General features: G+C 43.8%; 1 long non-coding RNA gene across 1 annotated transcript in view; it reads right to left on the bottom strand.

Annotated features, from left to right (window-relative positions):
• The window catches only part of LOC134287638 (uncharacterized), a 196,971-nt gene that overhangs the window by 46,088 nt on the left and 137,711 nt on the right, over nucleotides 1-13,172 (bottom strand). The window lies entirely within an intron of this gene.

Here is a 13,172-nt window from a genome sequence, read left to right as displayed (position 1 = left end):
CACTGGCAGCACTGCCGAAGGGGCCAGCTCGGGGGCCAGTAACAATGAGCCATTTTACGAGACGTTTCGGATCAGCTGATCGCTCATTTCATGAATGAAAATTTGACAGGAGGTTGCGCCCAAAGCCGTGAGTGTTAATATCAATATCAGCAGTGTTGTCGTTTCGTAAAATAGACTATTCGAGCCCATTTATTTTGAACTACAGTCAGACACTATTGAAGTGGTAACTGTCTAGATGACATGATCCGTATCGTCTATACATGCAAGGTGAATATAGAGGGAAATGTCAAAAATATCAGATTCGCTTCGTCATCATCAATTAGCGTAACATTTCTTATATTGACTTATATTGATAGTATTTAGAGGAAAATTGAAGTGCATTGTAGAATTCTACCGTATAGAGAACTTTATTGTAAGTAACCGATAACGGTGCTCTTCGTCAGCTTATTTATGAAAACGAAGTAGGCCGAGAGTTTTTGAAACGATCGTCATGTCAAATTTTTTCACACTAGTACCGTAAACCGGGGTCAAATTGATCTCCGGGTTGAAATTGATCAGACGTTTTTCTGTTAGATAAAGTATGTTTTAAATAGTTTCCATATATGTATCGTTCAGTATAGGATTCCTACATCACAATACTTGGAAGGAAACTATATAGAGTATGCTTAAACTAACTGAAAAACGTCTGATCAATTTCGACCCGGAGATCAATTTGACCCCGGTTTACGGTACTTAACAACCACTCGTAGCGACCACTCGCATTTTTCGTTTTAATAAACCATTTTTCTCTGTTTAAGTTCATTCGGCGTTTTACTGCTTTTTCGGTATCTGGTCGGCCAATTCCTTTAGGTTATGGGCTCCTCGGTAAAGGAAGGTGGTGGAATTCCCCAGCTGGATGGAACCAACTTCGAAAATTGGAGGTTCAGAGTGAAGCTGTTTTTGGAAGCTGCTGAGGTTTCGGAAGTACTCGAAGCGGATGTTCCTGCCGAAGGTAATGCTAGAAGAGCAAATTTCCTGAAAATGGACCGCCGAGCAAAATCCATGCTTGTCGGATTCGTTGGGGACGAGTGCCTTGGAGTAGTTCGGGACAAGGAAACCGCTAAGGCTATGTGGAATGCCTTGGAATCTGCATTTGCGAAGAAGTCGGTGGCGAGCCAGACACTCTTGCGTAAGCAACTCGCAAGGCTTCGTATGAAAGAAGGAACGGCGATGCGGAGCCATTTCACCATTTTTGATGACCTGGTGCGACAGCTGAAGTCTGCGGGAGCAAAGCTTGAGGAGAACGACCTGGGTTCACAATTGTTCCTCACGCTTCCAGACAGCTACGATCCCCTCGTGACTGCTCTGGAAAACATTGATGAAAATGAGCTCACCTTGGAGACGGTGAAACAACGGTTGCTGGGTGAAGAATCGAAGCGTGCTGACCGAAACGATTGCTATGATGATAGTGCAGCGTTCCTTGGCGGATGGGAAAAATCTCGAAAATTCTACGGAAGGTGCCATCGGTGTGGTAAGGCTGGACATATGAAAAAGGATTGTGATGCGGACAACTCTGATAGTGAACATGAAGCGACTGGTATTCGAAAATCAGTATCATTCAATGCGAGCCAAGGTAAGGTGAATAAGAAGAAAATCGTTTTCTACGTCGATTCTGGATGTAGTGATCATTTGATCAACGATAGACGATTTTTACAATCCATCCGAAGATTGAAAGACCCGTTCGTAGTTGACGTGGCCAAGGCCGGCGTATCCCTAGAAGGAAAATTGGAAGGACTAGTGAGAGGCACGACGTTGCAGGGTACTCGATTTGAAATGAAGAACGTAGTGTACCTGCCACAGTTAAGAGGTAATTTATTGTCGGTGAAGAGATTGTCTAAGGCGGGAATTGATGTGCTATTCACCAATGACGGCGGAGAAAAGGCTGTACTGAAGATTAAGGGTGATGTAATTGCCGTGGCTTACCTCAAAAACAACCTCTACGAACTTGAACTGGATGTAGAAATGGGCGAAGCAGATTCAGAAGGAGTTTTAAAGCGTTCGCCATTCAAGAAAGAGGTAAGGGAGTACAAATCAAGAATCATACCTGTATGTTATCAGCAAGAGGGGATTGATGAAGACGACGATGCTGATAACGGAGACGACGGAGTTAAAACCGATGATGACGACGGTTCTACTGGAAGCTCTGATGAAGGTGCAGCTGGCGGCGCGGAACCTAAGGTGACAAATCATAAAATGGCTTCTTCTTTCGTCCGACGTGATTATTTGGCGAAGTCGAAGGCAAAGCAAAGAGTCACCGTACGTGGAGTTCCGGCGGAATTCGACAGTGATGACGGCGATGAATCATGGATGGACGCGGATGACAATACTGGATCGCTCAGATATAAGGTGATGCTAGCGATTAATACCTCGAAAATATCTGGAAAGCCAACGTTATTCAACCGCCTGGAGCATCGACGTAGACCTCGTCGTGGAATTACGTTCCTGATGAACACAAGAAATCTGATGGAGCCAAGAAAATGCCGATCGAGAGGGGATGAAAAGGAAGTAGGCCGAGAGTTTTTGAAACGATCGTCATGTCAAATTTTTTCACACTAGTACTTAACAACCACTCGTAGCGACCACTCGCATTTTTCGTTTTAATAAACCATTTTTCTCTGTTTAAGTTCATTCGGCGTTTTACCACCGACGAACCGACGTGACAGTGGCGATCCAAAACTGTCCCCCCCCCTAATTTAACGGTCGACCAGCGAAGCGAGCGATCGCTTCTGTCAAATCAGCACAGATGCGAACCGTTTCCTATATGAACACACGGGGGTTTGGTGTCGAGCTATCAAATCATCGCGAGCCGTTATAGAGGTGGCGATAGTGTTCGGCTATTTTTCATCATGGCGTCGCGGACAACAAATTTGAATTTATTTGTTCTAGCTGTCACGTCGGTTCGTCGGTGGTTTTACTGCTTTTTCGGTATCCGCTCGGCCAATTCCTTTAATTTAATTCCGCAAAATCACGATCATTTAGGTATACTCACCTTGCACAATTAGGGCATCGATTTGTTGGATTTAGAGTGTCCATTTCCCGGGCATTTTCCTTGTCCCGGGATTCGGGATAAAAATTGTAGCATATCCCGGGAAATCCCGGGATCCCGGGATTTTTATGAAATACAGATTTCAGTGGAAATTGAGATGAATTTCAAATTGTCAGCTATTGTCTATCCATTTTGTTGAATGGGGACTTATTGTACTGCCAGTAGTCACTCATAAAACAGCTTTTTTAGTTTCAGAAATTCGATATATAATAGGGACCCTAAACTAAATTGCAATATGCTGCTGGAGAGCTAGCAGTACTTGTTTGGTTAGTTGCAAAATATTAATGCAATTTGCCCAAAATGCTTTTAGAATATGTAGATATTGTTTGATATAACTCTTGACTGAGCTTCTAAAGAAGCGAACATGTTTCTGTAAACTAGGTATTTTCTCGATGACTTGGATAACCATACAATACATGCCCACACAAAGTTTAATAATTATCGAGTGAGTAAACATTTTGTTTACTTGATTGTTGCAGAGGATTTCGTGATTTTGTGGTGCAATTATAGAAGTCGTCAAGAGAATGTGTTGTTAACAAAAACTGAATCGTCCTCTTACAGGCTCCTTCAAGAATTTTTGATATTTAACGCCAATAATGGGCATAAAATCATGCATTCCGGGATTCCCGGGAACTCCGGGAAATCAAATATTAAATCCCGGGATACGGGAAATCCCGAAATTGCCTAAATCCCGGGAATTCTTGTCCCGGGACGTCCCGGGATGGACACTCTAGTTGGATTGCGATAGTTGTAGAAGGACCAAATTGTAGGTAGCACACAACATAGTTAAAAAACCGTAAGCTAATTTTCATAATGGATTAATTACAGCTTCAAGAATTACTACACAGAATTCAGTGAGTTTTCTCTGAGGAGTCCGAAAAACTAATCCAACAAGATGTGTATCTTCGAACAAATGTGAAGTTTCGAGCTGGAAGTCGTGAAATTGTTGCTTGGAAAACTATATTGGAATGAATTTCCATGGGAAAATATAAAAATCATCAAAGTGTGCTACGCCGCCTCCCTATGTTCGCTGCAGGCTAAAGCTTGACTTCCACCACCAGGTTCGCTAGTGTTGAGCTATCAAACGGGCAGTGCTTTTCGTGACGAAGATTCACCCCCGTGCTGTTATCCAGATGGATAACATCTTCCGATCACAGGATGATGAGGTTTCATATATTGGTTTGGGTCCATCAGTCATCCTGGAATTGTATTTCAGTTGGCAGTTTGCCTTTTAGTTCACAGCATTTGTTGCTGTGTTCATAGATTGGTTTTATCTTGGAAAACTAATCCTAATCGGGCATCCCGTTTCGGGTTTCGATACTAGAGCTCTATAACTTGAAGTCTGTGTCATGGAAAGGTTTACGTCTCTAGTACTTAATCGTGGCCCGAAATGGCCTGAATGTTGGTAATCGAAACAGGATTGCACTTCATTGGCCTCTATCCTGCCAGAACCCTATAAATGTCAATTAATACTAGGGTAATATTTACTAGTTAAAATTCAACATGTAGCACAAAGAACGCACGAATATTAAACTTTGAACACATTAAACAATTATTCTGTCTTATAATTGTAACAAATATTTATACCCGTAACATGGTTTAGAGGAAACGGCGGAACACGTTTTGTTCGTGTGCCCGCGTTTTCGCACAATGCGTGACCGCTTGCTTGCCACATGCGGGGAGGACACAACTCCGGACAATTTGGTCCAGAGGATCTGTAGGGATGAGTTTGGCTGGAACGCCATTTCAACGGCTATCACCCATATCGTCTGGGAGCTACAGAGGAGGTGGTGCGTGGACTCGGAGAATGGCTAGTCCAGATGCAGTACAAGAGGTGGTCCAGGGGTTCGGAGTCGGCTTCGTAGGTCATACCGGTGTAAAGCAGTTGGGCGCGGGCGGAGTTGACCCTGCCCGCCTTCCGAGGACAAAGGGAGTGGCGAGGACCACTCGGGAAACTGGCTAAGCGCCAGCATGTTACCGTGATGGACTCTCCAGTCCAGTCCTGGCTTTTACTATTGTTGTAGAAGACGATCTCAGCCCCACACTACCCTATCCTTGATATTAGGGTGTCTGTTTGCAGATTATCCCCCTATGGTCTAGAAGGAAAAAAAGACCCCTACACGCTCAGAAAACCGTTCTGATAAACGTGAACAAACAAACGCAAATATGAGAACAAGCAAATATTCTCAATTTAGTTGAAAATCGGAGTTTTCGACTAGCGAAGTTGATTTTTTCTCCAAGGGAGATCGCAGCAAGCTGTGCGCGTGAGCGGGTGCGTTTTGAAATCGCTGTCACAGTTTTTCTTAGTTCCACGGTGTTTTTTTTATTCAGCCGGCGGAATCTTGGTGCGGCTCGTGGCGCTACACCATCCAGTGAAGTTTTTATTATTCTACGTAATGTTTTCCATCGGACGAAACATTGAAAGGAAACGGTTACGTATTTGTTCGCTTCGAAGTTAATCAAGGTTTGGCCAAAAAAGTACAACTAACCGGTTGTGTATAGTGAATTGTCCGTGAAATTGTTTGAACATTGATGAAAATTTGAACAAAAAACTTGTGAAGTAGTGAACTATTCGAAAAGGTTATGTGTGACCATTGACAAAATTCGTGGTGAAATGGTGTTCCTAGTTGTAGGAATCTTCTTCAGAGCGTTACTACAAACAAAATGACAGGAAACTGGCGAAGGTGAGCTGTCTTATCTTGGGATTTTTTTTTAACTGAACAAAGCCCGTTGCTGTATGGAAAAAGGATTCCGGAAGTTTGATTATTTGGTGAGATCTTTCTAATTTCTTTGAGATGTCTTGATGTTGAAAGTGTTGGGCCTGTAAACACGCCATTGACACGCCTATACCTATAGCATGGAGTGACAGTAGTGACATTAAGGGCACAATTTCGTTTGATCAACACATTTTGGGGCCGTTTTAACAAAAGAGATGTTGACAACAATGCCTGTCAGTGGGTTGCCTGTAAACGTTTCATAATTTAATCACATACAATTCTATTTTTTAATACAACCGGGGAAGGGATCACCATATTTTTATCTCGTTTCAGAGAGCGAGCAATGGAGCTTAAACCTAGGCTTTCGAGCCAGGGCATAAGGGGAAAATCCTATGCCCCATCCCAGAAAGAGGAGCCTAGAAGGAGTGAAATTAACTTTTTAGCAACATCACTCCCAACGTTTTTGCGTAACTTTCATATCACATACTATACGGAGCGGTTGGTACGAGATGTCCCCGTTCTATGGTTTTTACTTAAAGTTCAATAACGCTGCACAGTAGGCCTGGCCGCTTCAATACTTGTAATGCATCACTGATTCACTGCAAGCATTGATAATGACAAGAAAAATGATAGAAGTAGTCAATTCTATCATTTTCCAGGATTCTTCCAAGTGATGGCTGTGTATGTGTAGACTAGACTAGACTAGACTAGACTAGACTAGCGAAGTTGATTTTTTCTCCAAATCCATGCGTCGGACCTAACTTCGGAAGTGGTGCGCTGTATAGTAAACCTGGTCCGCTATACAGCGCACCACTTCCGAAGTTAGGTCCGACGCACGGATTTGGAGAAAAATCCAACTTCGCTAGTCGAAAGTTCCGGGTTTCAACTGCACGGAGAATATACACCGTGAACTGGAACTAGTTCCAGCTGTCAATATGGGCGTTCTGGAAAACGTGATATCTAGTTCACGGTGTACATTTCTTATTGTTGTTATCGTTGCTATGCATAGTTCCCGTATGTTCCCGTTGCCGTGACTGGGAGTGCACGTATATCGGAACGGATTTTTTTGCGTGTATATAGACTTGGTCTAGATCGAGATTCTTCTATGTAGTCTGTTTGGTGAGATAAAAAAGGATTAAAAATTGATGAAGCGCAATTAATGATTTTAATGCGGTCTTCGGTGAAGTTAGCTAATAAAGCTGCTTTGAAGTATGCTCATTGCCCCTGTAGGGCACTTGGGCAAATGCTACAGTCGATTGAATGAAAAACATATTTTTCCCATAGTAATTCCCAAACAAACTTTGTGCAATCTCAATTTTCAACCAAACGAGCTCAAATTTTGAGAGAAGTAATACGCCTATAAAGCCAGAGATTAAGCGGTGTGGAGCAAAAACGATTCGTTTAACCAACTAAATGTACAAATAAATCTATGCTATCGTTGTACCAAAATAAAGCTTTCTTACATCTGCGTTGCTGAATCACAATTCAAAAGAGGAACATGCTTCGTAAACAATCAAAATCAATAAAACCATGAAGACAAATTATCCCCTCGAAAAGTCAAAATACCATATAACAATTTATTTCGCTCTAAATCCACTAATGCCTTTTGTCAGCTCCAAAATACCCTACCCACGTGGAAACCGAAATCGCACACACCAGCATTGACTGGCTGGAGCTGAGGGACTGTCGATGGATGAAAGAGCACAAGCGATCAAACTCATAATAACACCCATCAACAACGGCGGCAAGGCGACTATTACGGATCCTCCTGTAGGGACCACTCGGCGAAAGGCGCAAATATAAAGAAAATCCTCCTTTATTGCTTCCACTTCTGTTTTCCCGATGTGTGTCGGCCCGGCCTGGAACAAACAACTGTGTTAGCTACCACCCGAGATCCTTCGCCTAAGATCCTTTTGTTGCCTCTGAATGCTTCCACCACCCCATCAATTTCAATGTGTATCATCACCGATACCGCGATATGGTTCACCGTCACCCCCATCTCCTCGACGGTGGCGGTCGCAACAACAGAACAACAAATTGGTCCTGATGAGACATAACGGCTTAACAACTGCGGGAAAAGTGTGTGGACTAAAACGGAAGGGAGGGGTTGAGAGCGATTATGATTCCCTGCTTGCACCCATTCTCCCTCGTCAGTTTTTCCGGATCATGCTGGGTTGCACTTTTGCAGTACCTACGAAGCGCTGCTGGGCTCTCTGGCTGGTGGCGGTTCTATTGTGTCGATTAGTTTTTCTGAAATTTTCCTCACCACAACAAAATTGGCGGAAGCTGGTCTGGGTGGTGCAGTGCAAAAACAGCATTCAAGGCGAATAATAATCCCACATGAATGATAAATGGTTGGTGGAAAGCGCCACGGTAAACAACATTGCGGATCCTTGGCTGGCGGTTAAACACAATATGCTTTGGTTTTCAGAGGTTCTGCAAAACGCGCAAACAAACACGTGACACGCTGGAAAAGTAAGCCGTACAAGGGCTTTGTGAGACACAAACCGTAAATACACATAACAACCACAAAAAATAAAGTTCGACTAAATTACATTCAATTTTTCTAGTTTTCAGTGGTGATCTATTTTATAACAGTTTTATTTGTAATTTGTCACCAAAAATAAACCAAATTCCGCTCGTTTCCACCGGTATATGTTTCAAATTCCAATTCATGCATGATACGTCAACTTGTCACTGTTTCGAAAGTAGAAATTTGGCGTTCGATTTCAATAGGTCGTGTGTGCTGTGATTAATACTCGCCATAGTTGATATTCACTCTTAAACGACGTAAATCAACAAAAAAAAATTCTGTGAACAACAAATCACGTTCACAAAAGATGGTTGCACTCATTTAAACACCACATTTTGCTCAAATTAGGGTAGCGAGCCACTGGCCGGTGTTTTGGGTACTTTTCGCTAAAACTCAGTCAATTCCAAACTAATTGACTTGAAATTTTGTATACGGCTAGATACTATACGTATTTCACCGCGTTCCGAAAACTGTGTCAATTGGTTCAAAATTGGCTGAGTTAGTGCAGAAAAGTGCCCAAAATAGGAGCCCTGCCGAGATGGTTCCTCTCCGTATGGTAGAAATAAATAATTTTCCTTAAAATTTCGGCTTCCTTGCTCTCTTTTTCGTCATAGTGCATCAATTATGGCCATAAGAGTAACTAGGTCATAGCTCTAGGGGGGGAAATGATATGATACTTTTCGCCTTAATTGCGTGATTTTTTTTTCCGAAATTGATTATTCCTTAGGTAGTGCCATAATTGGTACAGGCACCCTATATGTTTGAATAAATTGACAAAAAGAGAAGCCACCAGGACTCACTTCAGCTGCGTTTTGTGGTGTTTCTGTTGGCGTTTTTTCTGTCCTTCGACGTGTAGGGTAAAAGGTGAGTCAGATTGTTTTTAAAAGTATAATAGTTTGAGCTGCTGCATGTTAGTTTGGTTTTCAAGCTTGTAGCCGCGGATGCTCTTATTAGGCTCCTAATCAGCAATCGTTTTTACAAATGGGAACAACGAACAACGATATTTAAGTAATACAGGGCCAAGGAATTGGCATCCCTATCCCACCAATGCAACGTTTTCGTAGAGTAATTCACTTATCCACCGATGAACCGAATTCATCACGTTCCGAGAATTTCGACACTAGAGCGGCCCGATTCCAATCAGATTTCACGATTTCCAATCAGAATTGAGCAGTTCTGGTTGGGAATGGCCCCACTCTAGTGTCAAAATTCTCGAACTGCTATGAATTCGGTTTTTCGGTGGATAAGTCCATTGGTCACAGGTTTGCGTCATAAGCAGGTGGTCATGGGTTCGATCACAGCCCCGGCACTTTCGTCAGTTGCTCTTTCCCCCTAACACTGACCCTCTTCTGAGCCTATGGCTCAAATGAACCCAGATTTGGACATCGACGATCGGCAACCCATAATAGACCCCCAATCGAACTGGAAACAGGAACAACCAACAGCGACACATCAACATCCTCGTGCTCGTCATTCTATCATGATAGGGTAAAAAGTGAAAGCAGCGCAATGGCAACCAGTTCGATTTAGTACAATTAGAGTAGAATAAATTTAGGCGCTGTGCAAAGTGTAATTAGCAGTGGTCCTGTACAGGGGACTTTTATGGTCTTTTTGTTTTCTTACCCCGCATTAAAACTATACTGCTGCGTTGAAAGATAGGTTGTCAGCTTGAGCCATGCTGCGCCACAGTTATGTTTTTTTTATTCTTCAATCACTTAACATAATTTACAGCTCTATTGTCCACTAGGGCACTTCGTGAGCAATTCCGTATACTTACGAAGCTGTATACTTACACTTTGTTACTTCAGGCCAAACATTTCAATAGGTCCTATCTGCATTTGAGAGGCTCTCTTCGTTTACTTTCTCTTTCAATTATTGCAATGTAATGGTACACTTTTCAACTATTTTTGCAGTACAAATCAAAGGACGATTGTTTTGACCATCGTTAAATGCAAGGAGACAATCAAAATACAAATAAACAGCTGAGATATTAACAATCTTTTCTGCAGATTGGTCCTTTAGACATGTTCGGCCTGACTTACCTTACCGGTCAGGCTAAGGCCGGGGTGGGCTCTGCTGTACATAGTAGCCGCCTCCATTCCACTCGGTCCATGGCTGTTTGTCTTCTCACTTCCCAATCTTGCACCGCGAATTCAATTTCATGCACGAAAGAGGGAGGAAAGGGAATTGCGCGCGAAATAATTAAGCTTTAACACTAAGAAATTAAATATTTACAATTTTGATTTATTAATTTTGGGGAGGGAATTCAATGGAAAAAAAGGAAATGCACTATTCAACCACCGACGAAATTCAACTTCACCTGTCGATACTGTCGTGGAGATTGATCTTTCGGGCCGGGTACCTTTCGGCCAGATGGCGGCGACCGAGTCGGCTTACTCACCGACGCCTTCGTCGACGATCGGGTTGGGGTGCTGGATACCCGCCGGCAAAACTTCTTCTAGCGTTCCTGGTTGAGTCTGTTTGTCCAGTTCGACCACACGGGGCTGGTGGGAAATCGTCCGTTGCACCAGACTTCACATAAGCTTCACTGGCTGGAGCACTTCTTCACCCCCGATAGGAAAATGGAAAAAAAGAAATCTCCGCCGATACTTTCACTACGGCACTAATTAGGATTTCGTTCCTGCGAGGGGAGATTAAATTGCAAGTTTTAAAATAACGGACGAATTGAACTATCGGAATTTCGTTACCGAAAAGAGCGCTAGGTTGAGCCTGCTTAGGCTTATAAGGCATTCCATGACTCCGCAATTCCCAAGCATAGGAGAACATTTCCCGGGAGGGTTTGTCTCCGCAAAGTTGGTACCGCGCGCCATGATGAATATGTACATATAGGATAGGAAATGGTTTAACGTTGAGATACCAGGGGGATAATAGGGTATGGAAAATTCAAATTCAAATTTAATTCATTTATATTTTTATCTAATTCAGCTTATTTATTATATACATTTAATTTTAGTGTGAATGGTATCGTTGGAAAGGATTATGGGAATTTATTTACATATTTACAGGTTTGGTTTATTTATTCTAGTATTTAAGCATAATTATTTACCAATAAAAACAAACAAGAAAACGAAGAAGAAAACAAAAAGAAAAATGCAAAATTGGGATTGGGACCTATCACAGAGGTAACAGTCTCCAGTTCCGCACTCTGCGTAGGGTCCGCAGATCGTCCTCCACTTGGTCGACCCACCTAGCTCGCTGCGCTCCACGTCTTCTTGTACCGGTCGGATGACTCTCGAGAACCATTTTAGTCGGGTTGCTATCCGACATCCTGATGACGTGACCCGCCCACCGTAGCCTCCCGATTTTCGCGGTATGGACGATGGTTGGTTCTCCCAGCAGCTGATGCAGCTCGTGGTTCATTCGCCTTCTCCAAGTCCCGTCTATGCCGAAATATGCAGGGATAAGGAAGGGAGCCTCCTGACGGACAAACGTGAGGTGATCGAAAGGTGGAAGCAGCACTTCGACGAGCACCTGAATGGCGAAGAGAATGTAGGCACGGAGGACCAAGGCAGCGGAGGAAATGACTATGTTGGTGCAGCAGAGGACGGGAACGAACCAACCCCCACGCTGAGGGAAGTTAAGGATGCCATCCACCAGCTCAAAAACAACAAAGCGGCTGGTAAGGACGGTATCGCAGCAGAACTCATCAAGATGGGCCCGGAAAAGTTGGCCACCTGTCTGCACCAGTTAGTAGTCAAGATCTGGGAAACCGAACAGCTACCGGAGGAATGGAAGGAAGGGATAATCTGTCCCATCCACAAGAAAGGCGACAAGTTAATGTGTGAGAACTTTCGAGCGATCACCGTTTTGAATGCCGCCTACAAAGTGCTATCCCAGATCATCTTCCGTCGTCTTTCACCTAAAGTAAATGAGTTCGTGGGAAGTTACCAAGCCGGTTTCATCGACGGTCGGTCGACAACGGACCAGATCTTCACCGTACGGCAAATCCTCCAGAAATGCCGTGAATACCAGGTCCCAACGCATCACCTGTTCATCGACTTCAAAGCGGCATACGACAGTATCGACCGCACAGAGCTATGGAAAATTATGGACGAGAACAGCTTTCCCGGGAAGCTGACTAGACTGATAAGAGCAACGATGGACGGTGTGCAGAACAGCGTAAGGATTTCGAGTGAGCTATCCAGTTCATTTGAATCTCGACGGGGACTACGACAAGGTGATGGACTTTCCTGCCTACTCTTCAACATCGCTCTGGAAGGTGTTATGCGACGAGCCGGGCTCAACAGCCGGGGTACGATCTTCACGAAATCCAGCCAATTTGTCTGTTTTGCGGATGACATGGATATTATTGCCAGAACATTTGGAACGGTGGCAGAACAGTACACCCGCCTGAAACGTGAAGCAGCAAAGGTCGGACTGGTGGTGAATGCGGCTAAGACAAAGTACATGCTGGTAGGTGGGACTGAGCGAGACAGGACAAGCCTTGGCAGCAATGTTACGATAGACGGGGATACTTTCGAGGTGGTAGAAGAATTCGTCTACCTCGGTTCCTTGCTAACGGCTGACAATAACGTGAGCCGTGAAATACGAAGGCGCATCATCAGTGGAAGTCGTGCCTACTATGGGCTCCAGAAGAAACTGCGGTCAAAAAAGATTCACCCCCGCACCAAATGTACCATGTACAAGACGTTAATAAGACCGGTGGTTCTCTACGGACACGAGACATGGACGATGCTCGAGGAGGACCTGCAAGCACTCGGAGTTTTCGAGCGACGGGTGCTAAGGACGATCTTCGGCGGTGTGCAGGAGAACGGTGTGTGGCGGAGAAGGATGAACCACGAGCTCGCTGCACTTT

This window comes from Aedes albopictus, chromosome 2 (assembly GCF_035046485.1).
Source record: "Aedes albopictus strain Foshan chromosome 2, AalbF5, whole genome shotgun sequence".
NCBI classification, from domain to species: domain Eukaryota; kingdom Metazoa; phylum Arthropoda; class Insecta; order Diptera; family Culicidae; genus Aedes; species Aedes albopictus.
Note: the sequence above shows the minus strand (reverse complement) of the source record. Positions and strands in the feature narration are given on the sequence as shown.